The sequence below is a fragment of the Ciconia boyciana genome, chromosome 16, assembly GCF_034638445.1.
Source record: "Ciconia boyciana chromosome 16, ASM3463844v1, whole genome shotgun sequence".
Taxonomy (NCBI): Eukaryota; Metazoa; Chordata; class Aves; order Ciconiiformes; family Ciconiidae; genus Ciconia; species Ciconia boyciana.
The window spans coordinates 9,242,070-9,255,836 of NC_132949.1; the positions used below are offsets into that span (position 1 = coordinate 9,242,070).

At 52.7% G+C, this 13,767-nt stretch overlaps 1 long non-coding RNA gene and 1 other non-coding gene across 2 annotated transcripts; both read left to right on the forward strand.

The window, feature by feature from the left end:
* Window positions 1-8,634: 8,634 nt before the first annotated feature.
* On the forward strand, window positions 8,635-12,465 carry LOC140660273 (uncharacterized). Its single transcript, XR_012045375.1, has 3 exons — window positions 8,635-8,677; window positions 9,273-9,368; window positions 12,320-12,465. It is a non-coding gene; the product is annotated as an uncharacterized lncRNA (long non-coding RNA).
* Window positions 9,444-9,623, forward strand: LOC140660654 (small Cajal body-specific RNA 16). The gene has a single exon (XR_012045452.1).
* Window positions 12,466-13,767: the final 1,302 nt, after the last annotated feature.

Below are 13,767 nucleotides of genomic sequence, written 5' to 3' on the forward strand. Positions count from 1 at the left end.
GCTGGCAGGCACAGAGGAGATAAGCTTCAGGTGCCTCCCAACGCTCACGGAGCAGTTTTGTTCTCCCACCTTATCTCCACCTCCAGGTCACGTCATCTCGGGGCTTAGCACAGGCCCCGGGGGGCGCGCAGCGCGCTGCTGTCCCCATCCCCGCTCCGGGCAGGGGGTCCAAGGGCGGGCTGTGCTCCCAAGCAGTGCACATGGCAGCGTTTTTCCTGACGATAACCCTTATCCCAGCCGGTGCGGCTCAGCCGCAACGCGCGGACGCTGCCGGTGACGATGCAAGCGCCTGGACCGTAAACCCAGCCTGGCATGAGCATCCCTGGAAGGACTTGATGAGCACAAAGAAACCAGTTTTCCGCATCTCTTCAGGTATTGTAGCTTTCAGTTCTAATTATTGTGTGTTTTAATTCATCCATAACTGATATGGGCTTCAAAGCTTAAATGTCTTGATCTAATGCTTCCAGATTTTTATTCCTTTTTTCCTTTGAACTCCTGCAAGGAAGCCTCTGGGACCCCACAGCTCTTGCTTTATGTTTGCTTTTAATCAGCTTGCCTTTCTTCCCAAAAACAAAGACAAATAATACTGCAATGGTTTCTCCTTGGAAATTTCTCCACATTGAGAAGAAGAGAGGGGGAAAGCGTGACTTGTTAAAGGCTGAATTTCTTGATGTCTTTCCTCCTTTTTATCTGTTTCGCTGCAAAACAAATGACTCTCTTAATTTAGCTGAGAAATTGAAGGGTGCCCATATAATTCAGCAGCGGTCCAGCCAGCTGGCTGCCCGGGGAGCAACGGCAAGCGAGTACAGCGAAAATAAGGTGATGGTGTCTCACATCCCGTCTAATGCCACAGGATTGCCGGGCTGGGGAGTTCTGCTCTCATGGCAGAAAGCTGCTCAGCATCGCGGCGAGAGCAGCCCCAGTCCTGGCGTGGTGAAACCCTGGTCGCTGGTGTGGTGAAACACCTCTGGTAGATGCTGGGAGGTTGGTTTGTGCTGCTCCAACAGGGAGATGGCTGTGTTGGGTTGAGGTGGTGGTTAGAGAGGGGGAAGGCATCTGTACCTGCCCATGGGTGCCCTTCCTGGCCGGCAGCATCTAGGGTATCGCCGAGTTTCCTGGGATTCTTCCAGAAGATGGATTTGTTGGCCAAAAGCACAAATCCTGCCCTCGTGGAGGCCCCAGACACAAGGACCTTGCTGTACAGATGCCTCATTTCACTGGTGAGCATAAGGAGTGGCTGGTAAGCGCACCCCTGCCGCCACCCAGACAGGTCCGCATGGCTCCCGGGGCGCAGCCCCCGTCCCCCGCATCGCTGGGGTGCAAAACCTCGTTACTCGGCAGCCCAGGCGGGCTCCAGGCGGCTGGGGGGCTCAGGAGGGCATGAGCAAAAGGCGATGCAAGGAGACGTTGGAGGCAGCACAGCTGAGCAGCAGTTCGTGCCCTGAAGCCTGCGGGCAGCGCTCAGAAACCCCGGCACAGCCTGGGCGCCTGTACGGGTCGACTGGGACGCAACCCGTGCCAGGAGGGCGATTGCAGGGCCCCTGTGCTCTCCTCCTTCCAGAGAAGCCAAGTGGAAAGTTTGGGGTCATTTTTCTGCTTTTCTCATATTTGTTCCCTGCTGGAGCTGATTTATCCCTGCGGCTTGCAGAGCTACATCCAAGAGGGACATGTTTTGCCTTTGTAGTACATGAGATTGCTATAAATTATTAGCTTCTTTGTGTCAGCCGGAGCCCAACACAGCCCATAAAACTTTCTGGCCATGTTATTGCGCTTGAACGTGGCACCAGGCTGCTGGCAGCGAGCTGGCCCAGACCCAAAGGAAAGGGTTGCCAGCTCAAAAGATGTATTTTTCTCCAATGTGACACCCCCACCCTTGTTCCTAATATCACCCACGACTTCAGGGGTCCATGGAGCCTCAGGGGGAAGAGCTCTGTCCTCGCTGTCACTTGTGTCTCTGGATAGCCACCACGTGCTCCAGCTCTGCGGGTACCGTGACCACCCCTCCACTGTGAAGGGGTGGGCAAAGCACCCCACAGCATGTGTTTGCGAGGCTTGCAGGCAGGTAGAATAATAATAATAATGCTGCTAATAATAATAACAATAACAACATTAACCTGAGCATAGAACCAGTGAGATTAAAAATTAGTGGTCTCAAGGCAACATTGCAGCATATTCAATATATTATCTGTAAATGATGTGTGCAGGAGGGCAGAGTGGGAAGCGAAGGGGATCTCACGAGAGCTACAAAAACTGGACTTTTAATTTAAAACTATCCTTCACTGACTTGAGCGTCTCTCCTGCGAGTCCATTTTTTATTTCCCCCTGTGCAGCAGTAATCAGGAGGTAACAAGGGAGAAGGGGAAACGGATTGTCTCGCAGCTCTATCTGGCTGATTTCAGTGCTGTAAATTACATATATATATGGTACAACGGAGTGCTGGGATATTAATTTCTGTTGTTGAAAATCACAGACCCTCTGCTTTAATTTACTGCTAAATAATAAATGACTTTGTAAGATACTCAGCAAAGATAAAGACGCCCCAGTAAATCAAACAGCTCATAAGCACTTATGGATCAGTCTATCTTGTATGTGTACCTAAGTGGTTTATATTGTTCTCACAAAGCAGAAATAAGCAGGCATTTAACTGATGCTATCTGCCAAAATAAAGGATGAACCTGTGAATCAAGTGGTTTCCTGAAAATCCTCATTTGCATTTGCAGAATTAAATGAAAAGTGGTGCTTTAGGGATGAAACATTTAGATACAAGGCCAAAATGTGTCCCACAGGAGGCAACGGATGCAGTCAGTGGGGCCATCAGGGAGAGCAGCAGGTAGGTTTGTATCGGGTTTATATAGGCATTGTATAGGGTTTATCCACGGCTCAGCAGGAGGAGGAATGGAGTGCACGGGTAAGTCTGGAAGAGACCAGGGTTTGGAGCTGTCTCTCCTCGCCCCTCACCCTGCATCTGCAAAAACACCCTGAGCGCATCCGTTCTCGTGGCACTTCACGAGAAATTGTGCAAAGTGAGACACGGGTGGCACCGGGACCCCAGATCTGCAGTGTGGATCTGCAATGGAGAGCCAGACCCACAGCTGCTTCTGCCTCGGTTTCCCTCTTGGCATGCAGAAGAGGCCATCTGCCTCCCCGGGCTGCCGTGCAGGTCTGTCTCCTGGCTCAACGTGTGTTTTTCTCTCCTCCACGGGTCCATTTGTGCCAGGCAGCAGTGGCAGCCGCTAATTGCATCTGCAGGAAAGGCAGGAGCTCTCAGGCGGCCATAAGTAAGATGGATGTTGGGCTCTCGGAGCACAGCCCCGGGGATCTGGGAAGGTGACGTCCCCGGTGTGCCAGGCTCCAGCTATTTGCAAAGGCAAGTTAGAGTCAAAATGATGCAATTAGAGTCTGAAGTGAAAATAAAATATGGATGTGGCCGATTTTGACATTTATATCGCGTGTTTGTTATGCAAATTGGCCAAACTCTATAGGAATGCAACAGAAGGAGATTGCAAAGGGCACCAGCTCATCTGAGGCACCTGCATTGGAAGCGTGTCTCCCGCATGGCCGCAGCCATGTAGAACGGCTTGTCGGGGTGGTGGGGAGGCAGCCGGGGGCGCGGGGGGCTTTGTGAGCAGTGGCGGTGCTTGGCTGGGGATGGGGGATGTTTAGGGCTGTGGGTTTTTGCAGAGCAAGAGGGTGTCAGCGCTGGTCCCCAGAATGCAAAACGGAGGGGTTTCCCTGGGGTAATTTCAGTGACCGGAGCTCCGGGTGTGCCTCCGGCTGCTTATTTGCTGCCGTGACTCGACCTCACTCGCAAGGGTACAGAGAGCTCCTGGGTGGAAAAGGACCAAGTGCTCTGGAGTATTTCAAAGGCATTTTAGGACATGGCTACCCGAGCGCAGAATAAAAGGGATTGCTGTGGTCTCTTCAGGGCTGGCCACAGCTACCACCCGTCTCTGCACTGCCCAGCCTTCCTCCTGCTTAGACAGGGGTCCACTGTGGTTAAAGATGGTTATTACCCCCGATGTTTGCAGGCACGCTAAATGCCTCGCTGCTAGCCCACAGAACTGTCCTTGTTGCACAGTTTTAATGGGAGGACCAGAGGAATAACTGCTGGTGTTGAGTCCTGTCCTGCAGGCATGCACACAGCCAACATCAGCTCTGAGATCCAGCTGTGCTGGTGGAAGGAGTTAGCATCCCACAGCCAGTCGTGGCTGGACGCTGCTACCCTTGCAGATGTGCTGGCTGGGCAGTTTGGGGAGGACTCGCTGTCCCACTTTAGGTTTTTTTCAGCAATATGAAGAGGTCTGAGACTGCTGTTCTGCAGGTGTCACTTCACACACACACAATGCTGAGCCACCAGGCAAACAGAGAGGAGCTCAGGGCTAGGCGCAGTTAGTTTCTATTTGAGAAGTTAGCCAAGCTCCATTACATACTGCTTGGTGGCTTGATGCTGTCTGCTGGAGGATAAATAATACCTGGTACAGATAATATGAGGGAAGCACAGCCATATGATACTGGATCTGGCAGAAATTTTGCCACTATGAGTTATTCTCCCCAAAAGCCCCCGGCAGGTGGGAGGCAGCAGCGTGGATGTGCTGCGATCAGCAGCATGCCTGGCCACCGTGGTGCTCCTCATCGGGTCACCTGCTCTCAGATTTATCGTCTCAGGAGTAGACAGACACCAGCCCAGCTGGCTCCGTCTGAAGTGTGCACACAAACTGCCCTGCTGGCAGGTTGATGGGAGAGAAACCTCCAGCTGGGGACAGTGACAAGTTCCTGAGAGAGAAAACATTCTTCCCCAGCACAGCTGGATTTGGTCGAGGATGTTTCTCTACAAGCAAGTGGGTTTGAACAGCAATTCATTAGATACACAAACCTCTGCAACCTTCTCTGCAGCAGGGGCTTGGGAAGAGAGGAGATGCTGATGGGAGTAATTCTAGAAACAACTGAGCTCTGTGGAGTAGGAAATTTTCACTTTGTTTTTCAGGTTAAGCCAGAGATCCCCAAGCTTTCAGCTCAGCATCACTGCAGCCCCATGGCAGGATGGACATGCATGCTTCGAGTGCCTCGGGCTCAGGAGTCCAGTGACATGACCTGCCACACGACCATCCAAGGGGACGCTCTCCATCCAAGGGGAACACTTGCATTTTGATCTCTGCTGGCCGCATTTTCCAAGCACGAGATGGGCGAGGGTAGCCCCGCTCACAGCCCATTTCCAAGGTGGCAGGAACTGGAGCACATTGATGGTCCTGCTCACGAGGGTAGATGAAGTCCCTCAGTGTGAGCAGCCCTAGGAGATGCAGGAGTTTGTGTGTGGTGGGAGCAGGCTGGGAGCACGTACGGAGCCAGGTTTTCATATCAGAGATACCCAAAGAACAAACTGATGCATGGGACAAAGTCTCAGCTTTATGTTTCAAACTCCCTGGTAAGCGCTTTTACCCATTTAACTCAATGCCTGGATGTGTAAGAGACCACCTTTCTGACAGAACTGCCCACCAGCGCCTGGCAGAGCTTGGTACCACCCTCAGTGTTTCTGATCTTGCCAACAGGAGAACACAGGAAAGGCCAAAAGGGACTTTAAAGTACTCTTGGTGCACTGAAATGTTTTTCAGGACTTGATGCACTGAAATGTTTTTCCCCTTTGCAGATCATCTGGAAAAGCCCTGGTGGCAGCAAACCCTCCGCTCTGCACATTCTCCCCATGTGTGTGCTGACCTGATGGATGAGCTGCAATCCCTCGAGCTAACGGTGCTTCCCACCCCAAAGAGGTGGAAAAGAGGCTCCCAAAGAGGCAGAAAGCCTCAGCTCTCTGCTCTTGGGTGCCACATGCTCCTTGCCATGGAGCTGACATCCACGTGTCCCATGGGATATTCTGCATGGGGGCGATGGAGCAGCCGTGGCAGCCGATGGCCCCATTACCGGGAAGCGCAGCATTGTGGTCTGCCACATTTTGCACCGCTGCAGCGGTAACTCCGAACGCAGGAGGATCCAACCCGGGCACGATCAGGCTCCCAAAGGCGTACGCTATTTTGTTTTGCTAACACTGTTGAAAGACAGAGCAGCTCCAATTTGCGCAGAGCTGCTCAGTTGCAACATGGCACTGCAGGGAAGGGCTGTACAGAAAACCGCATTTGACAGTGAAAGCATTTTGCTGGAGCGCAGCATGAGAAAAACAAATTACAATGGCATAAACGAGCAAATCCATCATCAGCGGGAAGAGGAGGAGAGAATTGGTTTAAGGATCCACGAACGAGACTGTGACAGTGATCATATAACGGCCCTTTAAATGTCAAGGGGGATGAACACAGTTTAATAGCAACAGAAATGCTGCCAAGCTGGGCGACGTGTAACAAAGCAGACAGATGGATAGATCTACCTATTATCTGCTCTCTGAAAAAAAAGAAGAGGGAGATAGTTCAGGTTTATGCTTGATCTAGTGTGTAAATCTCAGAGAGGTAATGTTTTCTTTTATCAAAAAGGAAAAAAAATAAAGAATTAGTTTGTTTTCAGAGCTGTCCCTGCCATCAGCCAGACGGCACAGGTTCAGCTGTACAAATGAGATGTAACATTTAAAGCTGGCTGCAGCCCTGGCAGTATTACACCAAGGAAAAGTGAAAAGCACGGGGGTGTGTGGAAGCCGATCGGTCGGTGCTGGGCGGCTGTGTGGTCCCGTGGCTCCTTTCAGCAGAGAAGAAGACGAGAGACAAAAGAGGAGGGGGACACAGCAAAGGCGTGCATGCGCATGCCCCGATGTGCTGCCCCCAAGGGAAGGGGGTGTCTGTCTGGAGTGGGGTGTCTGGCTGCTGCCTGCACCTCCCTGCCAGGCTGGTGTAAAGCAAGGTTGTGAGGGTCTCGGAGCCCCTTTAACTCAGTTGGAAAAGCCCGTCTCTTTTGTGAGGGTGCCCGGGGTGCCTGCCGCAGCATGGCTGGCTCGTCCAGGCTTGCGAGGAGCCTTGTGCGGCCACTGCATGCGAGGTCCCAGGGTCCAGCCTGGGGCAGTCTGGCTGCAGTGCTCTTCCACCATGCTCTGGGCACTTTCTGGCACCATTAAAGGATTTCACTCTCATAATAAGAAAAAAAACCTACTGAGCATGACCACATCCACCATTAAATCAGCAACATGTGAAAATCTGGGCTATGTTGGGAAAGCGGTGAATATTTCCTCAGCTTGTGACCACTGATCGAGAGGCAGGAGGAAAGGGCTTTGTACTCTGAAAAGCACAGAAGCAGGTTTTGCAAAGTGAGCTCCTCAAATCTGTGGATATTTATGTTTTCATTCATCCCTTTGCATCACAATTCTGTGTGCAAAATGGGGATCATGACCTCCGATTTCATAGGGACTGGAAAGATGTTTCTCGGTATTTGTAAAACACTCTGCCTGTATATTTACAAGCACCAGAAGAAAAATCACAAGAAAATGAACAGTTTAGTATTCAGAGCAGGCTCCGAGCAGCGCGCAGGCGGCTTGGCACAGGCTGTGCACTGACTAATGGGAAACCAGAGTATTGAATTACCTGCTCAGCCCGCATGGCCGAGGGGACAGGCTGGTGGGACAACAAGTTGTCACCATGTCATTCAAGCCCCTTGCTTGAATGTGCCGGCACTGAGAGGCCACACTAAGGTTTTACGGGCAACCTGAAAGCGAGCGTTTGCTAGCGGTGCGGTGCCCGGCTTTACCAGCTGCTCTTCCCATCCAGGTTTTGCATGTATGATTTAGATCTGTATGTATATTTTATAAAAGGTCTGCTAAAATGTGTTATTGCAGAAATAAAACTAAGCGCTTATTCATTTTTAATGAGCCATCAGGGAGAAAGCTATTGCATGTGTGTTGTAGCGTTTTTCTTCTGTTGAGGTATTTATACTGAAATGTCCTGGAGGGAAATCTGTGATTAAATTACGTGAGTGAGATACCTTTATTCATGCTGAAAAGCCTCTCTCGCTTAGCCAGGAGTGCAGCTGTCAGAGCCACTGAAAGCGAAGCACAATTCAACGTAAACAGGCCACCTCGGAAACCATCAACAGAAAATTAGATCTAAATACTGATTTACTCTGTATTAACGCCGGTGCGGCTTCAGCTCCGGCCAAGAGCAGCCTCCGAACCCTTCGTGTGCAGAGATTTTGCCTTTTGGGGGACATAAACCAAACCCAGCAGGGCCCTAGAGCGCGGGCCGCTCCCCACGCTGCCGGGGTCACGTCTTCCGTCTCCCCCGAGAGGCCCCCCCCAGGTCTCGGCTCTCGTCCCGGCTCACGGAGAAGCCCGAGCGGTGTCTGTGAGCCCCGTCCCCCCTCTGCAGACCCGGGCGGCGGCGGGGCCAGGCCCGGCGCGGCCTGCGCGGCACCGGCGCAGCGGGGAGCGGGGAGCGCGGAGCGTCACCGTCAACGGCAGCAGGCAAAGCCCGGCGCCCCGGGCTGACGCTGACACTGCCCTGCCGCGGGGGGCACTCGCCACCCGGCTACCCGCCCCCGGGGCCCGCAACGCCGCCCCCGGGCCTGGCTCGGGCCCCACCGGTTGCCATAGCGACGCCGGCCGGGCCGCCTCGGGACGCCGCTGGCCCTTTAAGGCAGTGCTCGGAGGCCCGCGGGAGGCCGGAAGTGCTCCGCGAGGCGCTCTGGCCTTCGCTTCGTCTCGGCCGGCTTCCGGCTTTTGTGCTTCCGGCCGCGCGGGGCCTCGTGGCGGGCGGTGGGCGGCCGGGTCGGGGGCTTGGGGGTGCATTGGGGGCTGGGGGCAGGATTTGGGGGCTGGGAGTAGTGGGGGGTGCATTGGGGGCTGGGGGCAGGATATAGGGCTGGGGCGTGCATTGGGGGCTGGGGGGCAGCGGGGTATGGGTGCAGTGGGGGCTGGGCACGGTGTGGGAGGTGGGGGCAATGTGGGAGGGCAGCGGGGACTGGGGAGACAGGGTATGGGGGGATGGGGCGCTTGGGGGTGCAAGGGGGGCTGCAGTGAGGGCCTGGGAGGGAGGATATGGGGTTCGGTGTGGGGGCTGCAGCGGACGTGCGGCGTAGGGGGCGGCAGGAGAGCCGGGGTGCCAGGCAGGGGGCCAGCCCCATGTATGGCTCCTCCGCGGGGAGGTGTTGGGGCCCGCACTGGGGCTGTGGGTGCAGGCGTGGGGTGAGCAGTGCCGCGGGGGGGCTGGGGGCAGGAGGCTGCGGGGGGAGGGCTGAGCTGGGCCCAAGGCAGGGAACGAGCCAGGCGAGCAGCGGGGGGGGGGGTGCCTGGCCAGGGCAGGGCGTGCTTGTGGGGCAAACGGGGCTGTTCTCCTTGTTCGTTTTCCCAGAACTGTGTGTGTCGCAGGGTTTCCCCCCAGAGAAGCCCCAGCCCCGAACGGTGACGGCAGGGGGTTCCGCTGGCCCTCGGCCCTTCCATTTGCAAGGTGAGCGAGAGCCGGGTGAGCCCCCTGCGTCCCTCCGGGGGGGGCACGAGGGGTCTGTGGGCGCCGCAGCCAGCGCGGGGCTGGGGAAGGGCTGCTGGGTGGTGGGGCCAGCGGGCCCAGCCTCGTACCAGCCAGCCTCACCCGCGCCCCAGATCAGCTCCCAGGCGGGCTCCGTGCTGGGGTTCGCCCTGTGCAGTAACAGGTGTGAGCATTCATGCAGCGTTTTGATGGTCATGTATGATACTGCATACAACGGGCTCCTACCTAAGCCAAGGAAAAACAGCTTTTAGATTAGTTCCTTTAACATATACTCAATCTTCTTTTGAAAATATTCTAGCAAAATTAAACTGACGTTGCCCTTCCTTTGCAGGCAAGTTTTACAGACATGGAAAGCAGAACTTGGATATGTTGCTCGTATATTTTTTCACTTGATTTATCACTGGTACTATCTGAATTCCAAGACTGTTCCCCACATAGTAGGGAATACTGATAAGGTGGTTTCTTTACTTGAGCAAATTGTAAGGCTTTGTTGGAAGTTGTGTACTTTGCTCTCTTGTGACATCTGTGATTTCCTTTACTGTTTGGTTTTTCTTTTAGAGTTGGGGAGTTCAGCTGGGGTCACAGCTCAGGTTAGCGCGTGCTTTCGCAAGCATGGGAAGGGGAATGGGAAAGACCCGTGCTGTGAGCCTGGCACCAAAGTGATGCTGGCTTCTGACAAAAATATTTTGCAAAAAAAAAAAAGGCACTTTTCCTGTTTGTTGTTGGTGTCAGCTGGGTGATCTGGCTCACAGCGAGGTCACCCCAGATGGTTGCTCCTGTACAACTGAGGAGCTGTCAGACAGTGGGAGGAAGAAGGTGCTCCTTAAACCAGCTTTGCCATCAGACTGTGTTTTGCGTGTGGCTGCAGCTGATCTGGTGGTGATTGCTGAGCTCTCTTAGTGCAGTTTGGGATAAAGTGAATTAATATTTCATTGCTGCTGAAATGGGAGAGCAACCCTCTCTGCCCCCGGTCCCAGCAAAATGCTTCTTTTGTTCGCCTTGACCTGGCACTGGGATTTGTCGGGCCCATCTGTGAGCAGGTTTAACCCAATAAAGCAGCAAAAACAAGCTGAGGAGAGGAAAAAAAAGTAACTTCCTAGCACGTTAATGAAGTTACGGGAAACCTAACAATATCAAAGGTTGGGAGGGAGAGGAAAGAGGTGTAGTTTCGGGGAGGGAAAAACAACTTTTCTGCCCCCCTTTCCTCCCCACTGCAGTGGCTTTGTTTTGTGGGGGAGCTCCGCTGTGCTGTAGAGACCACAGTGTGCACAATCGCTGTGCAGAAGTTGCCAGATGCTCTATTTTCAATCACATCTTAAAAACAGGAGCACACCAGCAGCACCTGAGCTAGAAGGATGTGATTGATTTGTCTGTCTTGGGAGCTCTAATATGCTGCTGCTCTGTCCAGTTTCATGCTGTTTTAACCAGATGTGTGAACTGTCCCTGATAATTTTAGAGGGGTTTTAATTTGGGAGCCTGATGGTTTAACAAGCTCACTGTTAATTCTTTGTGTTGCACCTGCTTGTCCTTCAGGTGGTTAATTTTTTCCACCATATCTCTTACCCAGCTGATTCTGCTAGTGTAACCGCAACAGTATGAAGTATATTTTTGAAGAAATGCCGTTCATACTGTGCCTCCTCAGCAGAAATGAAGCTGTGCCTCTGGCTCGGGGCCTTCTGGTGCCAGACCCGAGTGCTGCGTCCCTGTGACACAACACTTTGATCCAGTATAAGCTCATTTTGCTGGCTCTGATGTGCTCAGACCAGACCAGGAGGTTAACGCTGTGCTGGCAGGCTTTCTGCTGGCCACACATCTGACCTTCTGCTGTCAGCATCAGCCAACGTAAGCTCTGGGCTGTGTGTTACAGCCGTTTCGGCAGAAATGCAGTCACGTTCCCATGCCTGGTATGATCAGGCATGTGCTTGGGTTGATCTGGCAGCCTTATTTTACCATGACGCTGCAGGGTTGAGAGTAGCTTCCCCCCAGCTGGAAAGGAGATGGTGCCAAAAGTGGTGATTGGCACTGGTGTGCTGTTGGGAAGTTTTTGTGTTAGAAGTGCTATCGGGAAGGATTTTAAAGAGAGCTGGGCGTGGGATGCTGCTTCTCTTAGATGCTTCAGTTGATGCTGATTGAGAGAAGATGGCTCTGTGTGGGGCAGTGGTCTCTAGCTTTAGCTGGATTTCTGGCTAACACCCTGACCAGCTAATGTCTCCTGTGCTGAGGGAAGCCGCACTCTCTGTTCACCAGATGCCAAGTTGCATGCTGTGAATTTGCAATGTTGAATGGACCTGGGCAGAGCTGTCTGACAGTCTCAGGCTGCTGGTGGAAGACGTTTTACTTGTGTACTGCTGCAGACTGACATCCTTGATCAGTTTATTATTTGAATGAGCATTTCCCTTTCCTTTCACTAATGTCACTCTTCCCTGGGTTACAAGTTGGTATTTTCAGCCACATGGGCTGTCAGAATAAAGCATATGGAGCCCTAGATAGGGTGATTGCAAATATCCTGATCTTAGTTGCACTTGGAAAATGAGCCGTATTTATCATACAAATTCAAAAGTTATATAAAGTTTGCTATATTTAAAACTTGTCAGGTTTCTAATAAAGGAGGGAAAAGTTGGATATAAGTCAGAAAAGTATCTTCTAAGCTTGAAAAATCTTAATTTTAAAAAGAAGTAATTTGTCTGACCAAGGATTTTCCTGTCAGCTAACTTTTAAACAATAAAGCATTTTCTCAATGTAATTGATATGCAACATAACCACTTGCAGGAGGGCCCTGGATCACGAGCTGTTTGTGACAGCCTTGTGGGGTCTGACTGCCTGGCGCACGCGCTGAGCAGCTCTGATGCCTGTGCCCAGCTTTCCCTGCACTGTGCTTGCTGCGGCTGAACGTCCTGGTCGTTTCTTTTCAGGTGGCGGGACCGGAAGATCGTTCTGCAGGATGGTGAGAGTGCTGCCCTTGCAGTTTGGTTATACTTGCGTGGTCTTTTTAGATTATAGAAAGTAGTTTTGCCTAACTAGATGGTAAACATGAATAAAATCTCATTCTCAAAGTTGACTTTCTTCGTATTTAATACTTGCTATTGTGCGTGAGCAAGTAGATTTTTAGCATGGTGCAGGTGTGCATACAGGCAAGTAAACATATAAAACTACTTCTACACTGACACTTGTGGCTCGTGCCTGGGGCAGTCACACGCTGGAGATGTGTAGCGCTCCCTGGATGTGGTGCTTTGGGGAGCTGTAGGGGTAATTCAGTCTTTAATTCAGCAGTGCTGAAGGATTTGAGAGCATCTCCTCAGTGTGCCAAGCTCCCATCTCCACTAGAGGGTGTGAAGCTCCACGAAATGGTTGAATTTCACTGGAACTGAAAAACTGGGAGACTTTTCTTCCTTTAATCGGATGCACGGGCAGCAAGGCCTGCGCATTGGCAGCAGCCCAGGTTGCTTGTGCATTATACAACCATCAGCCGGGCCCACTGCGTGCTCCATGTGATGATGCTGGGCCCTGGCCAGCGCCCAGACAGGAATTACTCTTAAGCAATGTGCCTGCGTGCCCGGGGGGAGACAGCTCTGCTGTAGGCTTGACACCGTGAGTGCCCACTTCCAATGCTGGTACTTGGAAGAGGTCACTTGGAGGGGTTAACTTGCATGTGCCAAGTTCCCTTCCACCTGGTAGTAAAATACACCCTTGCTAACAGCAAGTAGGAACTTTTAACTTGCACTGCAAAGAGCCTGGCTCCTAGATTTCCTTTCATAGGTAGAGGGAATTTCCACTCGATCTGCAACGCTCCCAAGCCAAGCCTGAGGCCAGTGTGCTGTGAAATGCCGTGAAGCCATGCTGCTTACCTGGGCTGTGTGTGTTCCCTGTGCTTATTGCGCATGGGAAGGGATGCAGAAGCCGCTCAGCTCACAGTGGCCACGCTGGCTCCTTGGCCAAGTACAGGATTTCTTCCTCACTACATTTTGCCTCTAACTGTCACGTTAAGAATGAATTCCTGAGCAGAACCAAACCCAGCAATGCTGGCTTTGCTCCAGCCCTTGCAGTGCTTGAGGACTACCCAAAGGAGAGATGGGCATCTTCGCGAGTACGTGACTGATGCGGCGTGAGATGGGGAGAGTACGTTTCTCTCCAGCTGCTGGTACCGGGTGGCGTCTGGACATTTTGGAGCTCGATCTTTAAATCCAAGAGGGGAGCAGTTCTTGGCTGAAGGATGGTGTCTGCTGGTTACCGCTCCTGCCACAGCCGGCTGGGTGTCAGAGTGGAGGCTGGCTGGAGAGCAATGGGGAGGCAGCAGAAATGGGGTGGTGCTCGTGGGGCTGAGAGGAGCAGGAGTGCTGAGGGTGGGGAGGTGGGGCAGTGC